Source organism: Cupressus sempervirens, chromosome 11, assembly GCF_028749045.1.
Source record: "Cupressus sempervirens isolate cs-2001-9-10 chromosome 11, ASM2874904v1, whole genome shotgun sequence".
In the NCBI taxonomy this organism is placed as follows: Eukaryota; Viridiplantae; Streptophyta; class Pinopsida; order Cupressales; family Cupressaceae; genus Cupressus; species Cupressus sempervirens.
The window spans coordinates 825,379,691-825,404,344 of NC_143128.1; positions in this window are offsets into that span (position 1 = coordinate 825,379,691).

Below are 24,654 nucleotides of genomic sequence, written 5' to 3' on the forward strand. Positions count from 1 at the left end.
TTAGCACCACGTTAAATAGGGGAGGGGTCTACAGGATAGAAGCGTTAAATGTTCCACTAGGCAACCCTTTTGTGCTTTTTAGAACTCACTAGTTTTTGAGTTGTGGACTCATTTTGGCTTGTGTGAGGGGTTAAATGTTCCACATCTTTGGACTCACCTCACATTAGTTAAAGCATTAAGTGCACCACCTTGTGCTCTTTGGTTACTTTTGGATAGATTTTCTTTCAGGAATTAACATATGTACACACATAGTAATTAGGCCTCATGAAAACTATTTGTGGATCTTGAGAGAGTGGGTTCCTAGTGAAACTCCTCTCTATGATGGATTCCTTGGAGGTGGGGAGGATACTTTGAGTATCTCGCAGATAGATGAATCTTCAACTTGTTGATTGAGGCATCCTTTCTCTGGAGAGGTTGATAGATCACTGGGAGTTGATATCATAGATCTTTAAGAGATACTCTTAGTTTAGCATGTCGAATTAATCTGTCTACTTTGATTGGGCTAAAAGTGAAAAGGTGTCAAAACCTTGGATCTGGAAGCTAAGTCCCCTTATGGTACACTATTGTGAGTCAGTCACCTTTAGAGAGGGTTAACCGTAGCAGACAATCCCTTTACAGGGAAAACTGCATTGACGGAACCTCAAGCGGTAATAGCCATTTTTGCCATGGTAGTGACAACCGCTATATAAATGTCCTTGTGGAAGAAATCTCCATGGGTGTGGTTCATTGTGGGTTGTCAGATCTCCCCAACAACTCTTGAAGATTAAGTTCTCGGATTGTGTCAAAACCTCGGTGCGTCGGGATTGGAGGTCACCCCTATGAGTCATAAAAGTTGCAGAGTCAAACCATTACTAAAAACCTTAGAGAGGCCAAACTTTTTCATTTTCTAGGAATGTGTGCAATGATTGCAAAACTTTTTGAAAACATACACAATTAGCTCTCTTAGGGATTAGCACAAACTAAGTTACTCGATTGTTCATGCGCAAGGTTGCTTTTTCCCTTGCTCATTGTTTTCAGATGTGCTTGATATCACCTGCTTGCTATTCTACGTGCCTGTTTATTTGCCTAGTTACTAAAATGAATCAACAATCTGTCCAAAACTGTCTGAAATCTTCAAAGTCTTTTCAAAATCCAATTCAGTTGTCAGTCTAGTTTCCATTTTCGCACACAGTTTGCAAACTTTTGCGCGAATACTTGTTGTCCTACTACTTCTTCACGCAGCTTTGTCCAAGTTCTCATGCAAACAGTTGCACATCTCCATGTGAGATCTTTATGCTATCCAAGTTAACCTTGCACTACTTTGCGTGGCTTACATCACATCCTCGTGTGAAATATTTATGCTATCTAGAGTCTTTGCATGGCCTTGTGTACTTTCTCATGTGCCTTTCAAAGGATCTTCACGTGAGATCTTGAGTCTGAACTATCAAGTTAGTCTGTTAGAGCTATTTGTGCTCTGTACCAAGTTTGTTTCTTGCATCAGTTTACTACTTCTCTATCTAAAAATAGTCTGAAATAGTGGCATCCTTCTTAGCTAATGACTTGTGATCCATTCTTTAACTAGTCTTGTCTCTCAGTTATCTTACTCTTGTCCTTTAGTGCTTGTTGTACTCTGTGTTATGATAGTCATAATATTTGGTTGTTCTAGCCTTCAAATCAGGCTATTCATGCCTTAGTATACAACACTCTTATCTTGTCCCATTCAGACTAAGTTCTAGTGTGGTCCTTGTCTAAGCTTCTACTTTTTGTCATTGTCTATGACTGTGGCAACTTGACTTATGTTCTAAAACTTGGCTGTCACTACTTGAAACATAGTACATCAAAATGGCTAACAACAAATGTGCTAAATCCAATATTCCTAGTGAGGAAGAAGGGATTCTAATTACAAACATGAAGAAACAAATTGAAACGATAAGTGCTCAACTTCAAATACTAAAAGAAGAGGAAAACATATCATTGAACAAATTCTCTTTGAGAGAAATTTTCCCTTTCTCCTATGACAACCAAAAATCACATTCTTGTGATCTTGAATCCAAGACATTTGAGAACACCTCACATACACCCAAGAAATCTAGGAATATCTTTGAAAACAAACCTTGGGAACCTAAACCAAAGCATGATTTCACACCTTTGAGAAAATCTTATGAATTAATCTTGGAAGAACTTCTTGAAGAAAAACTCATTACTTTACCTAAGCTCACTTTGGCTGGAGTTTCCTTTATGAGTAACTATTGTGTCTATCATAGACATAATTTACATAAAACTTCCCATTGTAAGGAGCTGAAAAACAAGATCCAAGATCTCTTTGACAATGGTATAATTCAAAAATCTAAGCTCTCAACTACTAAAGATTATACTCTCAAGAATGATCAACCTCATGAAACCATGTCTAATAACAGTTCAAACACAACTTCTACTTCCTCCAACATACATCCACTTTCTCAATTGTCCAATCTTTCCAACACATATTCACCAAAAGAACTCACTACTCCCCCAGTTGACTATGTGTACCCTCAAGAACTACCTTTAAAGGAAACTCAAGCTAATCTTAACTTAGCTGCAAACCTCTCCCATACTACACAAAGCAAAGATCCAAAACCTCCATGTGTTGCTCCTCCTATTATCCCCAATCCAACTATTCCTCCATTGTCCCTTCAAGAGCCTGTTATGGAGACTCTAGAAATATATTTGAATACAAATTCAGATACTCCCTCATCCTTGGATTTGGTTTCATGTCAAGAGGACCACTTAAATGATGAAGAAACAAATGTTGATCAAGACCAAGATTCCTTCATCCCCTTTCAAGTCTTCCAAGATCTTGTGCCTCCATCTCAAGAGCCACATAGTCCTCCATCTCCCATGTCATGCACCTCTACTAAGAAAGATCAAGATGTTCCTTCCACCATCCTTAAGGATATTAAAAAAGACCAAGAGAAGGATACTTTTCCTATGTTACCCAAAATTCCTTTTGAAGAGAAAAGTGTTCCCTCGCTCTCCTATTCTACCTCGCTACATTCACTTCCAAACTATGCTCAAGCTTTAAATACTCCTGTCAAAGGTATTGCTCCTATAACAGTTATTCATAAATCTATTGATGACTTTGATCATATTGCTCACTCTAAAGATGCTGATATCCCTACTCATGGTCCATTCACATCTTCTAAATCTATCCTTGGTCCCTACCCATCCAAGCTAAAATATTCAAGTCTTCCATCCATATTGGGACCTTATGTTCCTCTATCTCATATTGCCACTACTAGCTCATTACACATTCTTCCTACCCTACCCCAAGATCAACAAAGATACACATACTTGAACTCTTCACATTCACCTTTCCATCCAAACCAGTCATATTGGTCTCATTCATCCACAAGTCCCAAGTCCTTTGGAAGCAATCTGGATGATCAACTCAAACACAAGTGCATGAATCCATCCTCAAAAGTTCACTATGTCTCCTCTAATCGACATGTGAATGTCAAGAAGAAAAAAAAGAAAAAAGAGACTACAAAGGTCCACTATTCAAAGAGCTCAAGCAAAAACAATATGGGTTCTTAAATATGTTCTTGAAGAAATGCGTTCCAAAGCATCTAATGAAAAATCAAAAGCTATATGGATTCCCAAGTCTCTTTTGAAGGACTTGAATATTGAAAACAAATCAAAGTTGACATTAAATTTTCCAAAGGCTTCCACTCCATCTTCTTCCCAACATCTTCCTAAAAAGGTTTTGAAACCTTCTACTCCACCCCTCTCCAAAATGGCTTTGCTACCTCATATATCTAAGCATCAATCTATTTCATCCATATTTCCTCCATATTTCCACTACCCTTCAAGGTGTGTGTCAATGTTGATCTTGCCTAATATCTCATCCACCCTCATGAGATTCTCTAAATCTTATGCCTACTTGCCATCATTGCTTGTTTCAGTCTTCCAAAACCAACAACCTTATCCTCCATCTACCTCTCATTTTTCTATCATTTTGCTTCCATTACCTTATCAACATCTTTGAGTGTACCTTTCTATGGCCTTGGCTTATCATAACTTATATTTCTTATAGGAGCACTATTCAAATTGAAGAAGGCTTGAATTCTTTCCAAAAAATCTAAAAATCAAAAAAAAAAAAAAAAAAGAAAAAAAAAGAAAAGAAAAGAAAAAGTGCCTTAGTGAAAACCTGGAAACAAGCACCTTGGTAGCAAAAGTAAAGAAAAACAAATTTGTTCTATGGTGAAAACTACTTCTTGTGGCACCTTGGATAAGTACCATGATGAAAACCTAGCAAACAGGCATCATGCGTAATTTTTCCATCCATGACATCCTATCATGATCTTGCTTATTCTTCAGACGTTCTCATTCTTGAAGTCATTCACTCATAACCTCCATAACAAACTTTGTTATCCTATTCAGTTAACCCTTTGGTCTTGATCAATGAAAGAAAGAAGAAAACTTAGTTCTTAGCAATCTCTTGACATGGTCATTTTCTTTGGTTACTTAAACGATACCCTTCATTACACCATGAGCTTGTATCCTTTTCCCTAGCTTGGGTAATCTTGTGAAGGCTTTCCTTGTGGGTAACATTCATCGCTTCATATTCTTTGTCTATCCATCTCTGCTTATCCACTCGCTTGCTACTACTTCTCATCCTACACCTTGCTAGACACTGGAACAAAATCAAGGTGATCCTTCTTGAGAGCTAGTAATCTCTGAAAAAAACCTAAAAATTAGAAAAAGTCCTGAAAAAATCTAAAAATTGGAAAAAGTCCTAAAAAAATTGTTACCCTGGTGAAAACCTAGCAAATAGGCACCTTGGTAACACCAAAAAAATCAAAAAAATCAAAAAAAGAGAAAAATACAAAAAAATCAAAAAAAAGAGAAAAAAGAGAAAAATACAAAAAAAATTGAAAAATAGAAAAGTGCCATTGGTGAAAACTTGGAAACAGGCATCATGGTAGCAAAAAAAAAAAAAAAAAAATCTTGCCAAGAAGGTGAAAACCTGGTAAATAGGCGCCTCTTGTTCCCAATGCTCCATCTTATAGCGCATCTTCTGGCTATTTTGTACAGTCGCTTTCATGCTTTTTCTTTCCTGCTTTTCTTGCTCATGTATCCATGGATTGAGTCTTGTTACAGCTCGAGGCATCCCCCCTTAGTGTCACTCTTTTCGAGGTTCTCCTCATAGAATCTCTTTCGCGATAGTCACCAGTTGTTTCAACTGCGTTTGCCTACTGTCACTAGTGTCACTCTTTTTGAGGTTCTCCTCATAGAATCTCTTTTGCGACAGTCACCAGTTGTTTCAAACTGTGTCTGCCTACTGTCGCTAGTGTCACGCTTTTTGAGATTCTCCTCATAGAATCTCTTTCGCAACAGTCACTAGTTGTTCCAGCTGTGTCTACCTACTGTTTCTTAGGTCACATCTCTAGCTTCATTTATGGAAGATCTCTATTGCCTCAGTCACTGGTCGTTCTAGCTGTGTCTTTCTACTGTCGCGCAGTCCTCTTTAGGTTCTTCATCATGAAGATTCCTCTTTGACATCAGTCACCAGTCATTCTGACTGTGTCCACCTACTGTTGTCACCCTACTAAAGAGATTTCTTTCAAATGTATTCTGGACATTAGCACTTGACATCAATCCCAAAACATTGAACTCAAAACTAATGTACTTGTTTGGATATGCTAAGCATTTTTTTTGTTTTCTTTGTTTTGCTTTATCATATCTCCTCGAGCAACTCGATGATGTCATCTTCGACTAGAGAAGTAATGACTGGGGGCATGATCTTTTTCTTTTCTTTCTGTTTGCGGTTTAGTTCCAATAAGTTGATCTACTCCTATAAAAGGGGTGTCCACTATAAGAGCCTCCATCTCGTATTGGATGGCCGTGTGTGCCTCGAATCCTTTTATAAGAATATGTCAATAATGTTGGTGCTTCTCCTTGTTTGTTGGAGTGAACTCTTCATGCTACAATAAATACTAATACTCGTCCTGCTAAGTGAATGTATGGGTCACTGCGAGTATATCTAGCACACTTATATCTCAGGTCATGAACGCAAGGGTCGTTGCGGATAGAATGAATACTAAATACTTAGCATAAGAAAGATCTCCCATGTGTTTGGTGTGTCTATTATGCAAGCAACATTCAGGTCATCCTAGTGTTTATGTTTTGATTCTTATGTTAACTTGCTACATTAAAAGGGACAAATGTTCTGGTCATTCTGGCTTCTTGTGCCTCGAATGCTTACATTTAATCCCGACATCCCAATAATGTATGTTATATTCATATTCTTATGATTGCAATGTCAGTGGGAGTTGTATAACATACGAGCTTTATTTTATATCCAATGATGATAAATCGTCGAGGCTTGGTAACCAGACCTAGGGTTGCATTTAACATAGTCTTGCATTACATACTTTACTTGCATAAGCATGTGATTCAATTGTAAATCTACTTTCACCTTCTCTGATGAGGGATTGTTGATCTCTTCAAAGTATCATGTTCTTCACGACTGCACAAATGATCAATTAATCACTCTTTTGGCTACTTTGGCTACTTAGAACCCATTTTTTTTTCGGGATTGAATTCAAAATATGACACACCTAAGTGCCTCAAAAATGCATTTAAAAATTTTGGCAACCAATGCGATCGAACGCTTGTGCAGCTCAAATCTTTCTGATAATTTATGATTCTTGGAATCCTTTCAACTTTACATTCTCAATATTTGCACAATTTATTCTGAAAATAGTCAACTTAAGTCAACTATGGCTGAATCTGGTCAACTTTTGGTCAAACTTGGTCTTTTGGATCTCAAAATCACTTTGGATCAATCTCCAAATTTATTTTGATCATTTTGATCTCCTCTTATGTCTTCAGATCATTTCTTTTGATCATTCTGATCTCTTCCTATGTCTTCAGATCTTTCTGATCTCTTCGTATTTCTTTAGATCATTCTGATCTCTCCAAATTTCTTTAGATCGTTCTGATCTCTTTATATTTCTTCAAATCATTCTGATCTCTTTATATTTTTTGTGATTGTTCTAATCTTTTCTTTATTCATTCTGATCTCTTCTACATTCTATTAAATCTTAGATTTCTTCTACTGCTTTACATCATATTTTTGGTGTGTCATCTTTCGATTTCGCTCCCGAGGGGGCAGGATGATTACATCATTGAACTTGAATTTCAAATCAATCTGAATCTTCATCGCTTGGGGCATCTTGTTCCTATCTTATGTCCTTGTCACTTGGGGCATCTCATCACTCGGGGCATCTTGTTCCCTTCTATTTGGCATCTTTGTTATCTTTGTTATCTTTTCATCAATTGATCAACCTTATAACAACTCTTCTTAGAGTTCGATGGATAGGTATTGGGATAGTCTAAACCCCGACTCCTGAGGATCAAGCCTTGTTCTAGGGATGATTCTATGACTCATGATTGGACCTTGTTATCTTTTATCAATCTTAGGTATCTAGGTGTTCTATCTGGATCCTTGAAGGTTAAGCTCCGTTTTGGAGATAATCTTCTAAATGCTTTCAATCTCAGGTATCTAGGTGTTCTATCTGGATCCTTGAATTTTAAGTTCTATTCTGGAGATAATCTTCTAAATGCTTTCAATCTCAGGTATCTAGGTGTTCTATCTGGATCCTTGAAGGTTAAGCTCCGTTCTGGAGATAATCTTCTAAATGCTTTCAATCTCAGGTATCTAGGTGTTCTATCTAGATCCTTGAAGGTTAAGCTCCGTTCTGGAGATAATCTTCTAAATGCTTTCAATCTCAAGTATCTAGGTGTTCTATCTGGATCCTTGAAGGTTAAGCTTCGTTCTGGAGATAATCTTCTAAATGCTTTCAATCTTGGGTATCTAGGTACTCTGCCTGGATTACTTGGGATTAAGCTCTGTTCTAGAGATGGTCCTTAAGAGCTTATCAATTGGTCTCTGTGTCATCAATTACAGAACCAATCTTGTCCTCTTGATCCTCGCATCACACTTTTCTGATTTTCTTTGAATTGAACGTGCTACTTGCACATTCATTCAAAGAGGGGCAAAATTTAATACCCCAAAATTGGCTCATTTCCATTTCAACCAATTCTGGTCTATTTTTGATCAATCCTAAGACCTATACTAATAGGCAATCCTTATCCGGCTACTCGCTACTTGACTTAATTGTCAGATGCAGAAAACCCAAATCTGCATTCATCATACTCTTTATTTAATTCCTATAGTATTGACTCATATTAGTCACATTAAACCTATTGATTAATATTTAATTTAATTACTGAGTATTTATACTTTAATTAAATTAAATCATATCCTAAGGCTAATGTATTATGGAATTAAATTTATTTAATTTAATAAATGTGCCTATTCTAATTAATTAAACAAAATTATTTAATTAAATAGAGAAAGCTATTTCTAATTAATTAAATAAAGTTATTTAATTAAATGGAAAATCATTCCTAATTAATTAAATGAAGTTATTTAATTAAATGAGAAAAGCATCTTTTATTAATTAAATAAAATTATTTAATTAAATGAAAAAGGTAATTACGAGAGCATATCTCATTTTATTAAATTAAATTTGGAAGAGAATCTATGACGCGTCATAAGATTCCTCAACCCACTTAAAGCCAAGAATCTATGACGAGTAAGTCAAACAGGGACATGCGTAACAGGTAATAATGACCTCAATCCTCATCGTTGATTGAAATCAATCTCAACCGTTGATGGATTCCAGGAAAGCCTATTTAAGAGACCCTCCTCCCTTCATTTCGAGGAGGATGAATTGATTTGCTATCAGATTGCTGTTGAAATTCATGCTCACTTACATTTCTTGCATGCATTCTCATTCTTAGTTTGATTTCATTTTAGTTTAATCATGCATATGCTTAATCTAGTTTACTTAATTTGTTCTTAGATTACATTGCATCTTTCATTCTAGATTAATCTACATTCTCATATAGATTAGTTGTACTTTCTTACAAATCCTTCATTCTTAGAGGGCTTGGTTGCTTAAACACCTCGAATCTGAGGATATCTGATAAGAAATTCCCTTTAGATATAAGGTAGCAGGTCGCTTTGCAGGGCTGATTTTTGGATGAACAATCCAATGTTCATTCCGGGATGAATCCACATACAATGACCGTATTGAAGTGTCTGTGAGGTTCAGAGGCCCACATTTCACAGGTACACCTGCAGTCATATCTACTATCATGTCTATATTAGGAACTAGAAAATCATCATTTGGGCATGCTTTATTAACATCTCTAAAATCTATGAAAACTCGAATGGTTTTTTCATGTTTTGAAATTCTTACAATGTTTGATATCCATTCAGCATAGTCAATAGCTGTTATTAATTTTGCACCAAGGAGTTTCTCAAATTCTACCTTGACTAGGAGAGCTATGTGGGGATGTCTCTTTCTCAATTTTTGCTTAACTAGTTTAACTCTTGGAGCTATGGATAAGTGATGTATAGTAAGATTAGTGTCCAACCTTGGCATATTTGAATAAGTCCATGGAAAATTGATCTTCTTTTCTCGTAAGAACTTAGTGTAGGATTATTTTTCTTGTGATGACAACGACTGAGCCAAATGTACCATTTGTAGAGCTTCATCCATATCCAAATTGACTACTTGTGTTGGTTCAATAAGCACTGAAGATCTATCTTGAGAATAACTAGGGAGATGATCAAGTACCTCATCCTCAGGAGCCTTAGAGAGGTTTTCACCCTCAGATATGTCCTTTCTTTTTACTTTTTTTGGTTTTGGCACTGCCACATAGTGGTTTCCATCGTCATAACTCCTATTCTTTTTATTTTATTTTATTTTTATTTTGTGACTAAGGTACTTGATGTCTAGCTCTATCATGTTGGTAGTTGGTTCATTGGTGGAAGAGACTATAGATTCAATGGCTTTCAAATTGCAAGTTAGCTCATAATCATTTTGAAACATTAAAAGCTCAGGTTCGTGATTGCATTGGGACCAATCAATCAAATCAGGATGAATAAGGGGTAAATCAATTATTGGTTCAAGGTTATGAATATGAATGATATCTTTAGTAACTAAAGAGTTAGAGTTTTCCAAGTAACTTCCTAAACTACGCAAATCGGGATTCATCCTAACAAGCGAAGAATTGTCCACTAAGGTAACATGTGAGTTCAAATCATCCAATCCTACACATGAATCATTGACTAACTCAGGCTAAGAACTATATGTATGAGCAACATCAATGTCCATATCAACTGTAGAAGGCTTTAAGAGGGAGTCCCATTGATACTCATTAGAATCTATTTCTAAATCTTGACTAGGATGCTTACATCATGAAGGCTTGGGATGTCTAGACATGGAAGCCTCAATATTATCAAGGGTCACACTCTTTTGTTCTAGATTGGCCACTGTCTCATGAGATATTGGACTATCTAAATCTCTCCAAAGGAGATTAGTAGAAGGGACCCAATCTTCACATATATCTTGTTGATTTTCCAAATTAGGTATGTACTCTTGTTCTTCTTCACTATTTGACTTATCAAGGATAGGAGAAACATTATTGTGATTTTCATATCCTAGGCCAACTGACTTCTTAGACTTGCATTTGAAAAGACCATGATCAAGGGGTTTGGCTCTAGCATCCAATCTATTACTAAGAGGGCCATGTCTAGGATAGCCCATCTTCTTGACAAATGTATACCCTCTTCCATAAGCTTTACGAGAGGGAGTGAAGTTCTCATTGTGCATATACTTCTCTTCTCTATAAATCCAATCTCTAACAACCACATCTTATTTCTCATCTTGAATAGGAACTGAAAATTGTACAAATGTGTCAAATAATGTCATAGCTAAAGAGGAAAGTTTCATCTCTTGTGAAGGTTTATCATAAGACCTAGGTGAAACTAGTAGTGCTACAAGGGAGTTGAGTTGATATCCCCCCATGCCAAGGTCTATGGATTTGAACTTGTCTTTATATATAGCTAAAGTTGCATCAAAATTATCTTCTTCTCTATTGAGAGGAACATGACTACTTGCTAAAATCTTGTTAATAGACAAAGTATTATCCCCAAGTATATAGATCTGTATTCCATTCTAAGGGAACTTAACACACTAATGGTAGGTAGATGGCATTGCTTGCATATCATGAATACATGGTCTACCAAGTAAAATATTGTATGCAAGGGGTCCAACATCAACTATTTGGAATAAAATATCTTTTTCAATAGGACCAACCCTAACGGGAACGACAACCAACCCCTTTGAACTTCTCTTTGCCTCGACATAGGATTTGATAATAATCTTCCTTCTGGTATCAATAACTTGTTTAGAATAACCTAATGTATTTAAAAGAATCAAAGAATAAATATTAAGCCCAACACCCCCATCTATTAGCACATGCCTAACATGGGTCCTATGGATCATGAACTCAATATGAAGGGCAAGGTTGTGCAAATGGCTCAAAGATTTATTATCTTCCTCCTAAAAGGAAAGGTAATGAGGGCTAGCAATATGATTAACCATGTTCTAGAATTGATCGACATCTAAATCTTTGGGGGCATTTGCCATGTGCAAAGCATCCTCAAGGACTTGTTTGTGTCTTAGAGACAACTCTAAAAGCTCAAAGATCAAAATTTGAGCAGCGGTTCTTTGTAATTGATCAACAAGATTATAATTCAACCTAGGATTGGCCATTGGTCTTGAAGGAACATACTTGGATTGCACTTTTTTTGGCTTATTTGGTTGGTTTGAACTAGTTCCTTTGACAACAAGGGGATCTTGACTTCACGTAAAAACATTGAGAATTTGTGAAGACACTTGCTTAGGTTTACTTGACTGGTTTGAATTGGGTTGTCAAATGAAAAGGGGACCTTGAGATGACTCTCTAGAGTGAGCACCCCTTAGCACCAAAATAGGTTTTCAACCAAGAATAGGAGAGCTCAAATTTAAATCATAACCATTGGGATCTTTATCTTCCATCATGTTGACACTTTCTTCTATAACCTCAAGCATATTGACAACATTTTCTGCATTTGCATAATTTTAATTGATTGCAGTCTTGCCATTCTTAGGTTGGGAAGCTTCCCATTTCTCATACTTGGGGAAGGGCTCTTTGAATTTTGTGTGATCTGAATTGGTATTTAATCCATCTATTTTAGGTTTTCCATTCTAAATAAGATCTTGAACAATATGCTTAAATCTCCCATAGTTTTCAATATCATGTCCAATGCCATTGTGAAGCTTGCAATAAGCTTTCTCATCCCACCACCATGGCTTAACTTCAGGTATGCGAAACTTTGTGGCATCATAAGGGCATACAAGATTACAAGCAAGGAGCTTTGTGAATATCTCTTCATATGACTCACCCAATTGTGTAAAGTTACATTTCTCTCCTTTAGGCCTTTCTTGATATCTTGGCTTGTTACTTTGTCGGTTAGCACTAGAAAAATGGAGAATAACTTGGTCTTTAGGCTTAGAGGAATCCACAACTCCATCATTAACCACTTGTTTGTTCTTATTCCAATATGTGTTCTTTCCTTTATCCTTGTTATTGTTGTTATTTTGACCATTGTTGTTGTTTCCATTTTTTGTCAAAATACCTTGCTCTCTCAAAACATCCTCAATTCTATATGTAGCTTCAAACATGATATCAAAGGACTCAAAAACCATTTCTTAACTTCATACTTCATCTTAGGAACCATGTTACTAATGAGGATTTCAATCTTTTATTTCTCAAGAATAGTCCTAGAATAGTGAGAGCACTTTCATCTCCATTTTTGTAAGAAAGTAATAAAGGATTCTCCTTGATTTTTCTTTGTGTGACATAAGTCCAATAGTGAGACAGATCATGAAAGATTATATGCAAAGTGTTGAAAAAACCTCTGAATTAACTTCAGGAATGTCTTAACAAGAGGAGTTATATTGGTAAACCATTCCATTGCTTGACCCTTAAGACTCCTTGGAAATAATCTCATAAGGTACGAGTCCTCATGATGAAACTCAAAAATCCTAGTATAGAACTGACACACATGATCATTTGGATCCCCATTTCCATCATATTTTTCATATTAGGGGATCTGAATTTTTCTAGGAAAATCTTTCATGTCAACACTCTTATCAAAATGATTAGGAAAAATTGAATCAAGTGAAAAAGAACTCTTGGGTGTCGATATTTGCTTTGGCTATTTCTTCAATTGGTCAATTTCTTCTTTCATAGAGGGATCATGCTTTTGAATCTTTTTGTCTACATCAAAGTTGTAAGGGATCTTAGCACCCTTGTTGATAAAATGTTGAAAGCATGCATCTCTATTTTGGTTCATATATGCTTCCATATGTTGCTGAAAATGTGGGTCTGGTTGCATAGCCAGGAAATCATAAGTATTATAGTCAAAATTTGAGCTACCACATCCATATCATGAACCATGATGAACTTTTTGTGAAGGTTGTCTTGAAACTCTAGGAGGTGTTGGTCTCCTATAATAATCATGTCTTGAAGCTCTTCTTCCTCTAAGGCTAGGAGATTGGGAAGATGTTCTTGAGTGTCTTCCACTTCATGGATTCTTAGGAGGGGTAGATAGAGGAGAGTTGTTTCCACCACCAATGTGCACATTGTTAAATTGATTGTCAAGTTGAAAAGCCATGAGAAGGTCTTGTGCTTCTTGATGGATTTTCTTTCCATCTCAATAATAACTTGCCTTTCTTCCTCGAGGTGTCTAAATTGTTCTTCCTTCTTAGCTTGTTCTTCTAGAAGGGCTTTTCTCTCATGCTCAAGTACTTTGAGTCTACCACTCACATAACCTAAAGGTGTCATGAGCAGTGTACACAGTCTTGACTATCTAAACCAGTTACTAGTAAATGTTGCATTCACATGAGCACTAGAAGGCTCACTAATTCAATCATCATATTGGGATTTCTCTTCTTGATATGCATAATGCTTACCTTTCTCAGCCCTTTGGTATGCATCCAAATATCCATCCTCAATATGGGGTGAGGTTGGTCTATTTTCATGAGTGGGACCACCACTCAAGAGGTCAACATAGTATTCTTCACTTCGATTCTTTATTTGTGGAGCCATTGTAAAATCCATACCCATATCTAAGTGAGGTAATGCTAAGGGGTACTCAACTCAATAAGGTCACTACTAGGGTCAAACAAAGCTTCTAGAATATTCTTCGGTGATTGAACAAACACAAGTTCTTTTCCCTTATATCTTTGACGAGTTTGAACTGAAGGTAATTGTTTAAAGATGACTTGAGATTGCTTTCCTTGATCTACTTGATATCTTGTTGTAACTAGCATGAAGGAAAAGGTACTAGGTGATAGGATAACCCTAAGAAACGTTGGTACCAAACTATGATAGTAAAAGCACTCACTTGTCCAAAAGAGATGTGATGAGATAGAAGTTTGCAATAAGCATAAACCAACACTACCATAGAGGTGCCCACAACTTTGGGTGAATACCCTAGCACATATGGACCAGGAGGATGATTTACCCAAATTAATAATTAAAATTTAATTTTTATGAAAGTGTATGGATAAGAAATTACTAAGACTCTCCAAGAATAATATCAAAGAAACCAAAGGTATATCTTTCTCAACAAGGATGGTCTAGTTCTTCCATTGTTCCTTTTTTTTATGTGGTTCATTGTTGAAGGGTGCACTCCTTAATACCAAAAACACATAACAAAAACAATGAAACAATACAAATTTGTGAGAACAAAAAATGGGCTTCTTATTATCACCACAAATGAAAAATTATAGAATTTAGAATTATAATATGCAAACCCACATGGGCACCTTCATTATAGTAATTTGCAAGACAAAGCTGTGATCTATCACCCAAAGGTGTCATAGAAAATGTTTGGGCCTTTCTTAAATAGACAATTTTGTGCCCCCAGAAAGGTTCTAGACACTCAAAATTAATACCTAGGGCCAACAGATCCTAACAATACATACAGAGTCAGCCGAATACATCTTTGACATTTATTTTAAATTTTTTGGGTAGCCCAAATTTGGAAGGCCATAACTCTTGAATCATTTCTTCAATTGGCTATTATAACCACTTTTTGGAAACATTAGCTCTTGATCTAAATGCTTAGATCAGCGTAAGCACCCATCCATCGAGTTTTTGGGCCTCATCTTGGGCCTCTAAAGCCTTCAAAATTGAGCTTGAAGTTTTTATACCAAAATTACACACCAAAAATCTGTAATAACTTCACAAATGCATATAATCCATCCATGAAACTCTACAAACAAATAGATATAACTTAAAAGAACCTTGACCTCTGAAATTAGAACATTCCAAGCTTGTATGAATGACTTGCTAAGTAGCAAGCCTCCATAGACAACAACTCTGCATTAAGACAATCCTTATTGAAACAACTGAAAGAAAATATTTTTGGGTGATGCAAGATTTCTCTTACACCCAAGATGTTCCTGCATCAGAAACCTAGGGGAATTTGAGAAGTGACCCCATCATGTATCAGGTATTTAGAAGAAAACCAAGATAGTTAACCTCCTCTCTTGCTAGCCATGATGAATATTCTACTATCCTCCCTTTCTCTTTGACCAGGTACTCTTCATAAGTTCTGTTACTTGTACTTTTTCCAACACAACTATCCAGTATCTCTTTAATATCCTTTGTAGCCTAACTAGCTACTGGAATACTCCACTGTGCTTTTGAAACTTTGTCCACATCACCTCCTTCTTAATATTGTATCAAATCTGAAATGTTGAATATTGGTGAAATATTCAATTCAACAGGTGACTCCACTTCATCTAGGCATTTCCAAAATCATTCCTATCATGATCTTGCACAATCCAACTTCTTCATTTTGAGCTTATTATATTTATCCACTAGAAAACTCTCCTTTTGCAAATGAATTATGATGTCATCTCCAATCTAAAATTCCTTATACCTCCTTTTCATGTCTACCTTAGCCTTATACTATTTATTCATCTTGATAATGTGTTTCCTCACCTCCTCATGGATATTCTTCAAATGTTCAACAAATTCTTCTGCTTTAGCACTACTTATCTCTCCTTTATCCAACTGCCTCAACTCATAAGCATTTCTGGGATAATCCCAAATACAATCTAGAATGGGGATTTACCAGTACTCTTGTTGACAAAATTATTATATGCAAATACCACCTATGGTAAAATTAGATCCCAACCTTTTGACTTGTCTCCAACCAAACATCTCAACAAATTTCCCAAACTATGATTCACAACTTCTATCTGCCCATTAGTCTATGGATGATGTGATGAATTGAACTTCAAATCTATCTTTAATTTCTTCCATAATGTATGCCAAAAATATCGAACAAACTTGGCGTCTCGATCTAAAACTATACTCTTTAGTAGACCATGTAGTCTCACCACTTCTCTGAAAAAAACTTTGCCACATGAACATCATCACCAGAAATGTGCCATCTTAAAAAACATATCAACTAAAACAAAAATAGAATCATGCCCTCATTGAGTCCTTAGTAATCCATGAAAAAAATCCATGCTAACATCCTCCCATGACTTCTCTAGTATAGGTAATGGATGATACAACCCTCCATTCTGCTTCACTCCTTTCGCCATCTGACATACTCTGCAACTCTATAGAAATTTCTTCACTTCTTGGTACAACTATGGCCACTAATAATTTTCAAAAATCAAAGCAATGGTCTTATCTCTCTCAAAGTGTCCATCTGATCCTCCACTATGCTTCTCCTTGTGATATTCTCTCTTGTTGAGCTTCTAGGAATACACAACTGGCTTCTTTTGAAAACCATACCATCTTGGATTATGAAATCCAACCACTTTGTCCTGTCAAGTATAATAGGTTCTATACAAGCCTTCCACGCTTCACCAAAATTAGGATCTTCTAGATATAAATTCTTGAGTTCCTGGAACCCAACCACCTCAATCTGCATCTCTGTCAGCAAAAGTTGTCTTCTACTAAGAGCATCTACAACTCTGTTAGACTTCCCACTCTGTGTTTCAAAACAAATGTATAATTATGCAAAAACTCAACCCACTTCAAATGCCTTTGGTTCAATTTTCCTTGACTATTCAAATATTGCAATGCTTGATGATTAGTATACAAAAAAATATCCTTAGGAAGAAGACAGTGTCTCTGTTGAAAAGATATTGTTTGAAGTGTAGAACCTATCATGGAACAATCATTATTTTGTCAATGATGTCAAACCTGCTACTTGCTAGTGAGACAATTTCTTTTTGGTCTGAATGATATCATTTGGTTGATTGATGAAGAGGATTTGAAAAGAGAAGATAACAAGAGAATCTAGAGAAAGGTTGAGTTATTTGGTGTATAAAAGGAGCACTAGGACCAAGTAAGGCATTGATACTATAGTGTATTATTTATATACTTAAATTCTATAATGAAAGGTTACTCAAGAAAATATTGGAAGAAGATGAAGTAAAGAAATGTGTCTACCAAGCCTGGCTGAGCAAACAATACAAGCCAAGCAGAAAATAATAGAAGATGAGTGAAAATAAATAGATGCCAAGCAAAGATGAGAAACATTGAAAGCTGAGTGAAAGTTAGTATATGTCAAGCATCAATAAACTTTAGTGTGTGCCAAATGAACTAGTGTTGGCCGAGTGACATAATACTATAGATGCTGAGTGACAAAAAAAAGTGTTAAATCAAAGATTTGGCAAATTTTAGAGGACTAATTTGATTTCTTGAACTATGTGAAGCATATGGAAGATAACTATGATAAGGTGGAGGCACATAATTAAAGAGAAACCATTCTAAGGCAAATTCAAGGAAGATTGTAGAAGAAGTTTCTAAAGGAACTAAAATAAAAAGTGGGTAGATTCATTAAATTTTACCTAACCCTATAATGGATGATTGTGGTTAAGCAAAAAAAGATCTAAATTCTCTAGTTAGAGAGATAGTAGGCTAGAAGCAAAGGTTGTCATGTGTGAGAACCTAAGGAAGACAAGAAGTCTAGGGTGTTGCTTCATTTAGTGGCCAAACAAAAGAGATTATAGTTGACATACAAATAAAGAAGGCTTAAGAGGATGAATGCTTGAAGGGTGAACAAGATGTTAGATATGAAGAGTATGAATGCCAACTAGAATGAAAAACTGAATGCCAAACAGAATGAAAGACTAAACTAGAGATCTATAATTTGTAAGTGAGTTGTAAGTTTTTATCAGATCGAGTCCTACTGTTACTTTCTAACAACAATACTAGTGTGGATAAATCCTTTAGATTAAGGTTGACCTAATAGTCATTTTTAAATCCTTTAATTGGGTGCCATTCTAATGGAATATTCTAAATTCCTTTAACATGGCTCACTCCTTATAGGGTGATTGAAATTCTTTAAACAGGTCACATTTAACAGTGTCTATTGTAACCTTTGATAGGATTGGCTTTTCATAGGGCATCAATTTGGTACCATGTTACTGGTCCTCTTCCAAAATTGGGTTTCCATGTAAAATCCTTGTGTCAAATTACATGAATGAGTTTTTAGCATTTCATATTTACATTTTTGCAAATTTATTTTGACCTACGATAGTGACCTATTAAGTTAAGGTATAGTATAATCTAATGGATGCATGCATGTTATGGTTTTATGGATATGAATCTATTAATTATTGAATTTTTTTATTTGTACATTCAAACCTTGGATAACTGATTCACCCCCCCTCTCAGTTATTGTAAAGAATTCTAATAGTCTCCACTTCTACAATGCCTAAACTATAGCATAAAATTTCTGATCACAAACAAAATATTTTATTTTGGCATCATTCAAACTCTCACTAAAATAATAAATAGGTCTACCTTCTTGGCTCAAAATAGATCCTATTGCAATACCACTAGCATTACAATCTACTTGAAACACCTTGTTAAAATCTAGAAGTGCTAAAATAGGTTGCTCTATAACTTTTTGTTTCAATAGATTAAAACTCTCATCTACTTTATAGTCCAATTAATTATTTTCCTATCCCCTCTCATTGTTTTAGTCAAAGGTCCAAAAATATTGCTAAAACCTTTTATAAACTTTCTATAAAAACTAGCCAGTCCATGAGAAGATCTTACCTCTGTAGCACTCTTTGGAGTAGACTCTTCAAGGATAGCCTTCACTTTCTCTGTGTCCATTTTTCATATCTTCTACTAAGACTACAAATCCAAGGTACACAAACTCCTTCTTCACAAAACTACATTTCTTTAGGTTTATAAACAACTTCTGTTGCCTCAACTTATCAAACACCTTTTGAATATGCATCAAATGCTCCTTCAAAGTCTTACTAAAGATCAAAATATCATCTAGGTAAGCAATGAAAAACTTATCTAGAAACTCCTTCAGTACTTCATTCATGAGCTGCATGAAAATGCTTGGTGCATTGGTTAGCCCAAAAAGCATGACTAACCACTCATATAGTCTTTCCCTTCCCTTGAAAGTAGTCTTCCACTCATCACCTTCTTTGATGTGAATCTGATGTTATCCACTCTTTAGATCTATCTTTGTGATATACTCAGATCCACTCAAACATTCCATAATATCATCCATCCTTGGAAATGGAAATCTATACTTGATTGTGATCTTGTTAATAGCACGAGAATCTGTGCACATCCTCTCTTCTCCATTCTTCTTTGGTGCTAATACTGCTAGTACAACACATGGACTCAAACTTTCTCGAATCAATCCCTTTTGCAATAGCTCATGAACTTGTCTGTCTAAATCTTTACTTTCTACTAGTGTCATTATATGCACTACCTTGTTTGGAAAACTGGTTCCTAGAATCAAATCCATCTGGTGACTAACATTCCTCACTGGGGGTAATCCATTAGGTACATTATCTGACACAATATTATAAAATTCTCCCAACATGTCTGCAACTTCTGTAGGTACCTCCTCTACTTCTTCTTTACCATCTTCTAGAATTATAACAAAACATATATGCTCACGCTTCATACCTTTGAGAAAATATTTACCATCAAAAAAACATATTCTAGCAACACTACATACATTTTCTTCTTTCTCCTTCAACAGATTCAACTTATTCTTTACTCCATCCTTTGTTAGAGTGTAGATATTTGCCCACTCATCATGTGCAACATGTCTATCAAATTGCCACATCCTACCCAACAACATATGACATATGTCCATAGGTATGATATCACAAAACACTACATCCTGCTAGCTTCTGATCTTGAACTTCACTAAGCATTTCTCATTGACCATGGCCTTATGGTCATCTTACACCCAAGAAATATGATATGGGCATAGTTGTTTCTATTGTAAGGAAACTTGGCAATAAAGAATATAACCGTTTCCACATAACCCATAATAGATCTGAAAATAAACACGGAATTAAAATCCACATGCAAGAGAATAGACAACATACCCATAAAATGTGACACAAGATATACCCTGGGAAACCCTCATTGAGGGAAAAAACCCAGCCTCCAAAAGCATTCATCATCATGTATTATTCAGCAAAAAATACCATTGCCATACAACCATGGAAGCCTTCATGGCCATAGCCACAACCGAGCAAACTATGTGAACAAGCATGAATCCACACATCCCATGCCATGCTTCCAACCTTCACAAATGCTCCATTGGCTAACCTGTCAAGCCTTGTCCCACTCGACTCTTGCCTTTTGTCTTCTCCTTGTCACTCTCTCTCCCTACAACAACTACCCTTGTGGCTGCTTATATAGTAGCAAGCCTCACAAAACCACTAAGTGGTATTACATAAACCATGTGCTACCTAACCCACTGACCCCCCATTTAATATTGGGTATTTAATTCTTTTCCCCAATATTAAATAATTACATAAAATATTATCACAATGTTACAATACAACTCATCAAGAATATTCCATGGGAATCTTTACATGTTGCACGTCCATCTAGGTACAACATTACATAATAAAATAAAATAATAAAATAACAATATTATGCAATGTGTGCAACACCCATTATCTCAACATCTATCTCTTTAACTTCAATTTTGTGACCATAATTTCTAACACTAGGTTTTCAATACTTCCATCATCAATGATCACTTCACAACACTTGTCTTTGCATTTGTACCTTGTACACAACAAGCTTCTTTTTTGATCAGGTTGATTCTCACCACTTAGTAGGACCCTTCTGTTAACTAGGACTTCTTCTCTTTCAAAATCTTTAGAATGTGATGATCTGACATCTTCATCAACATGTGTAACTCTAGCCTGAATTTCTACTCTTCTATTTGTCCTTCCTTGGTACTAGGAACATTCAAATTCTCTATGCCCTTCTTCTCCCTAGTAAAAACATTTCCCACGGAAGCCTCCTCTTCTAAATCCTTGTCCTTTACCTCTTCCTCTTTGATCTCTATTGTCTTGATTATGGAAACTAGTGGAATTATTTCCCCTTTGGTTCTGATTGCTACTTCTAGCCTCATCCTTATTCTTTTGATCATTATTTCAACCACCATATAACCGTTCGCCAGATCTTTCATCACAATCTCTACCACTACTTTTGTTATCAAAATTTTTGCTTAGCTTCTCCTCAAATTTTAGGGAAAATTGGTATGCCTCCTCAATACTGCTCACTCAAATAAGACTCATCTCCTCTTGAATTCTTGGCCTTAACCCATTAAGATAATGATCCACTTTCTCATTATTAGCTTCTACATGGCCAATTCTAATGAGAACTCTATAGAACTCTTCGGTATACTCTTGAACAAATTTTCTCGCTTGCTTTAACCCTAGCATTTTCTTCAATAGATCAAGCTCATAATCCATGGGAATGAACTATCACTTTATTTTAGCTACCATTTGATCCAATTTGGTGATTTTTTCCTTTCCTCTCTTATTTCGATGCAACTGGATCTCCTACCACCATAGCTTTGCATGACCCTTCAGTTTGGTCTTCATAAACTTGATCCTATTTAGATCTTCAATATCTTCATATTAAAAGTACTCTTCCTATTCATTGATCCATTCGATCAATTCCTTTGGGTTGAGATTTCCCAAAAATTTGGGAACATCAAACTTGGGTCTTTTTCCAATATTGGAAATGGCCTTAAAATGCTTCACCTCCTCTAGGTTAAGAACTTCCTCTACTATGGCTTGGTCCCAATTTCCTCTTCTCTTTCATCCTTACTTTCATTATCTCCTATGAAAAGATTCATTCCTCTATACATCTATTCTTGCAATGCATGCATTTGCCTCTAAAGGGTTCTAAAATCCTCAGGTGTAAGACTCTTCCACCATGCTCTCTTCATGGAGGCATTTTGCACTTCCATTGAAACCCTAGTGTAAAATGCCTCACAGTTGATGATCTATCTACATGCACAACCCAAATCATGATCTTGGTGTGAACTACATCACAATCGGTGATCTATCCATACACTCAGGAACTCCAGCTCTAATACCACTTGATGAAGGCTGCTCCCCTTAATACCAAAAACACATAACAAAAACAAAGAAACAAAAAAAAATTGTGAGAAGGAAATATGAGCTTCTTATTATCATCACAAATGTGGAATTACACAACTCAAAATTACAATATGCTAACCCACATGGGCGCCCTCATTATAGTATTTTGCAAGACAAAGCTACCAACTATCATGTAGAGCTATCCTAGATAATTTTATGCTGCTAGGAAGGTTCTAGACACTCAAACTTAATACCTAGGGCCAATAGACCCTAACAATACATATAGAGTTAGTCAAATATATCTTTGACATTTATTTTAGAAATTTCAAGTAGCCCAACTTCAGAAGGCCATAACTCTCAAACCGTTGCTCTAATTAGATATTATAACCACTTTTCAAAAACCCCAGCTCTTGATCTACATGATCGGATCAACAAAAGCACCCAGTCATTGAGTTTTTGGGCCTCATCCGAGGCATCTAAGGCCTTAAAAATTGAGCCAAAATTTTTTATACCAAAACCACACACTAAAAATCCATAATAACTTCACAAATACATATAATTTGGCCATGAGACTACACAAACAAATTGATATAACTAAAATGAACCTTCACCTTTGAAATTAGAATATTTTGAGCTTGTATGACTGACTTACTAAGTAGCAAGTCTCCACAGTCAACAACTCACCATTAAGACAACCCTTATTGAAACAACTGAAAGGAAACATTTTTGGATGATGCAAGATTTCTCTTACACATAGGATGCTCTTGCATCATTCATAATAAGGCACACAAACCCTATTGGGAAAGCAACAAAACCCCTTTATTTTGTAGCGCTTATCTCTCTTATTTTTACTTTGGATGTGATAATGATGAAGGGTGCTCCCCTCAATACCATAAATTGATAACATAAACAAAGAAACAATAACAAATGCGAGAACAAAATATGGACTTCTTATTTACACTACAAATGTAGAATTGGAAAATTCACAAGTACAATATGCTAACCTACATGGGCACCTTCATTATACTAATCTGCAAGACAATGCTTCGAACTACACCCAAAGCTATCCTAGACAATGTTCGAGCCTTTCTTAAATAAATAATTTTATGCCGCCCAAAAAGGTTCGAGATAATGAAACTTAATACTTAGAACCAATAGACCCTAACAATACATATACAGTCGACCAAATACATCTTTGATAATTAATTTAGATCTTTTAGGTAGCCCAACATTAGAAAGGCATAACTCTTGAATCGTTGCTCTGATTGACTATTATAATTACTTTTCAAAAAATTCCAGCTCCTAATTTATTGGCTCAAAACTGTGATAGCACCTTTCTGTCAAGTTTTTGGACCTCATCTGGGCACTCTAAGGTCTCCAACAGCGAGCCTGAAGATTTTTCTACAAAATTTTCCATAGAAAATCTGCACTAACTTCTCTAATACTTAAGTTGGAGCAATGAGATTTTTATGGTAGGCTTATAATTCTAAAATAAACCTTCCTGTAGAAAATGAGAACATTTTGAGATCGTATTACAAACTTACTAAAAATAGTAAGCTCCCATAAATAGTAACCACCCTATCTACCAGTTCTTATTAAAATAGAAAAGACTAAAAAATAAATTTTTTTTGGGGGATGCAAGATTACTCTCACACCCAGGATGCTCCTGCATCAGACACCTAGGGTAATTTGAGAAGTGACCCTGTCACAGCTCAGGTGTTCAGAGGAAAACCAAGACAGTTAACCTTCTCCCTTGCTAGCCATGATGAATCCTATACTGGCCTCCCTTTCCTTTTGACTAGGTATTCCTGATAAGTTTTGTTCCTTGTACATTTTCCAACATGATTGTCCAATATCTCCTTAATCTCCTTTGTAGCCGAACTAGCTACTAGAATACTCCATTGTGCTTCTGCAACTTCATCTCCATCACCTCCTTTATAATACTCTATTAAATCTAAATATTAAATAATAATAAAATATTCAATTCAATAGGAAACTCCACTTCATAAGCATTTATAAAATCATGCCTTTTCACTATCTTGCATGGTCCAAACTTCTTCATCTTTAGCTTATTATATATACCCACTAGAAAACACTCCTTTCTTAAATGAACCATGACTTCATCTCTAATCTAAAATTCCCTATACCTCCTTTTCAAATCAACCTTAGCCTTATACCATGTATTCATCTTTATAATGTGCTTCCTCACCTCCTCATGGATGTTCTTCAAATATTCAACAAATTCTTTTGCTTCAACACTAATTATCTCTCCTTTATCCAACTGCACCAATTC